This window comes from Pyrus communis, chromosome 10 (genome assembly GCF_041283825.1).
Source record: "Pyrus communis isolate YQ-2024b chromosome 10, ASM4128382v1, whole genome shotgun sequence".
NCBI lineage: Eukaryota > Viridiplantae > Streptophyta > Magnoliopsida > Rosales > Rosaceae > Pyrus > Pyrus communis.
This window is the reverse complement of record NC_142574.1, coordinates 26749103-26752347: the sequence shown is the minus strand read 5'-3', so window position 1 is coordinate 26752347 and position 3245 is coordinate 26749103. Positions and strand designations below refer to the sequence as shown.

At 34.1% G+C, this 3245-nt stretch overlaps 1 long non-coding RNA gene across 1 annotated transcript; it reads left to right on the top strand.

Annotated features, from left to right (window-relative positions):
• Positions 1-1972: 1972 nt before the first annotated feature.
• Positions 1973-2803, top strand: LOC148693796 (uncharacterized). The gene is made up of 2 exons (XR_015951812.1): positions 1973-2185; positions 2491-2803. It is a non-coding gene; the product is annotated as an uncharacterized LOC148693796 (long non-coding RNA).
• The last annotated feature ends 442 nt before the right edge of the window (positions 2804-3245 follow it).

The following is a 3245-nucleotide window of genomic DNA, read 5'->3' as shown; positions in this document are numbered from 1 at the left end:
AAATTTGCAAATTAAATTATATGTCACCAATAGGAAATAAGCACGTTAATCAAAACTTAAGTAATAATTCAATCATTAACATCCACATTATTTGATTTACAAAATTTGTTTTAAAATTTTAGTTTAAATAATTTGTCGCTTATTGAATTATTACAAACACGGAACCTTGTTCTGCAAGATTCTTTCATTGATGGCTATTTTTTAATTTTAAAGACTTCTGAGGATGATAGATTGTTTTTAATTATGATGTGAATTATACAAAGTTTTAACATGCATTTCGACATGCGAGTTGTTTCTTGTGGATTAAATTGAACAGAATGATTCAGTTTTTGTTGTTGCGAGTAGAGATAAACTGAAGTGGCTCTTGGTTGCATGGATTGGTCGTGTTGCAGGTTGTGACATGCATTTATTAAGAAGTGAAAAAAAAAAAAAAAAAAGGCGGTTATAACAAAGCATAACAATTCAAAGAAATATGAATCAATAAATTTTTTGAATTGAAATTTTTAATAAATTTTTTCTTAATTTTTAATGAGTATTTCTTTGTGTTTTTTTTTTTTTTTATAAAGAAAAACACGATATTTCATTTATTAAAAAATCATTACAAATTCCTAACATCAATAACTCGGCTGCTAAAAGGTCCTTGTAGATTGGATATAAAAGTATTACAAAGCATCACTAATTGCAAAACAATGAGACTTCAAGCACTTGTTCGAGCTCATCCTTTGCAAGATTACACAGATCAATAAAATCTTAAATCTCATGTTACACGGAGATTATGTGAGAATAAAATCTCAAATCATATAGTGGGACAAGGAGTATGCTGCCCATGGGCCGATCCGATCGCATCACCTAATCACCACTACGGTCTAGAAGTACACCAAGTGAAGTAGATCCAACGTATCAAACAGCTCCACCCTTTACACATAGAGATCCAAAAGAGGTTACACACCAAAACGAAAATTAAAATGAAACAACTCTCCAATAGAGATCAATCAAATACATTTACAAAGAAACTTATCTGGTATATATATCTAGTTTACGGACTGATATGCATGTCACAAATCAAAGCTAGTTATTGATAGGTTTATTGGGTGCAATCAACACTTATTCATGTGATCGAGATCTGTTACTATTGCATGGAATATAGAACTTCAACATGTGTTGTGTTGCAAGAAGATAACTTGCTAACTAATGTTCTTTCTAATAACGAATTGTGTTTCGATTTTGTTGAAAGAAAAACCATGAAACCCTACAATCGCTCTCCTCTTCATCTCGCTTTTTATGCCGCTCGATGAGTTAATGTTTAGGGTCGATTCAAAACTACTTATTGATCGATTTATTTTGTACTATTAAAACCTTATTCATAGTAATAGTTTTCATTTTATTTTATATATTTATGGTAAGTAATACGGGGTTCCAACACGTGGTTGGAGAAGAGAAATTCACGGCATGGTGACGTTCTTCTGATAGTCAGGAATCTGGGGCGTTGTATTGAACGAGCGAGATCATTCCACTTTTGCTGTTGCAAGTAGAAACTAGAAAGAAAATGGATATGAGCCTTGACTTACGTACCTTGAGTTAAGCGTGGTTGTAAATTGTGATATGTAGAAAAAAAACATAGGTATTTTCGATAGTGCCTAAATAATTTTTGTTAAAATAAAAAGGTAAGTATTGTAATTTGATTGTATTGAGGATTTTCTTAATAGGTTTTGTAGATTATTTTCTACATTAATTGTGATTAAGGTTGTACAACCATATATATATATATATATATATATATATATTTTCCTAGTGAGAAGAATACAATTGAAGTATCATTTAGTACTACAGTTTAGTGGCGCTCCTATTCACTTGTAAGTAAGAGGTCTTAGATTTGATTCTCACCAAAGACAAATTTGAATCACATTATTGCTAACCCATTATAAAGTTTAGCCCGCCCCATCATCTTTATCGTTGCTCTCAGCAGCCGCTGACCCACCACGCAATGCCCTAAACGGAAGACAACTGTTATAATCCAGTATCTCGTCGAAATGAGATTGTGGGCTATGCAAAATGGTGGATCATAGCAAGGATCTCAGAAAACGAAATTCAGGTTGTTAATCAGCTAAAGCTGTTGGTGTTGTTAAGGAACTTACGAATAAGGTCGATCAAGTCTCTGTTTTAGTAGCCACAACAGGTAATATTGGTAAGTTATCTCCAAACTCTACACTTGTTTTGAATAGTACAAGAACAATTGATTACAGTACTACGTATCATATGACTTTTGCTTCTAGACATGTCCACAAATTAGAACCCTCCACCAAAACTAATGTATCCTGATGTAACCACTGCCCCAATTATTGGCGACAGTTCAATTGCACTCACTGATAATCTTAATTTGGATTCTGTTCTAGTTGTCCTATCTTTGAATTATAATTTGTTATTGTTGCTTGTATAACCTTTGTCCGACGTTGTATTGTGATTTCCTGGCCTCACTATTGTGTCTTTAAGGGTACTCGGACAAGAAAGACGATTGGTATATGATAGCACAAGACAATTGACTCAAGCCCTGTCCATGGATGCATCCGAGGAGGAGAAGGAAAAAATCTGAAGTTTAGGTATGGCATCACCGTTTGGGGCATGCTTTCTTTGGTTGTTTGAAGATGTTATTTTCGAATTTGTTTCGAAGTCTGATGTTTCCAGTTTTCAGTATGGTACTTGTAAACTGGCTAAAAGCCACCGATTATGTATTCTCCAAGTTCGAATAAAAGTTCAATTCCTTTTATGATCATTCATTCTGATGTATGAAGTTCTTCCAAACACACTACTTTGTCATGTGCTTGATGGTTTGTTACATTTATCAAAGATTGTACTTGAATGATGTGGATTTATCTTATGAAATTCAAAGGTGAAGTAAATGAATTGTTCCAAAGTTTAAGTTAGATTTAGTGCTAGCACAAGGCTCAAATATAGGTGCTTCACAGTGATAGTAAAGGTGGGTATTTGAGTGGGGATTGAAAAAGTACTTAGCCGATTTTGGTATTGTTCACAAGATTACATATCTCTAAACACGTCAGCAGAATGGGGTTCCCGAACAGAAGAGCAGGCATCTCCTTCAGGTTGTTCGAGATTCCCTCTTAGAGAGTCGTGCATCGTTGAAGTATTGGAGGGAAACCTTTGCGTTCGTTGCCTACTTGATCAACTGAGTTCCCTTTAGTACATTAGATTTTCGCACCCCTCATGCAGTCTTAACTGATCTTGTTCAA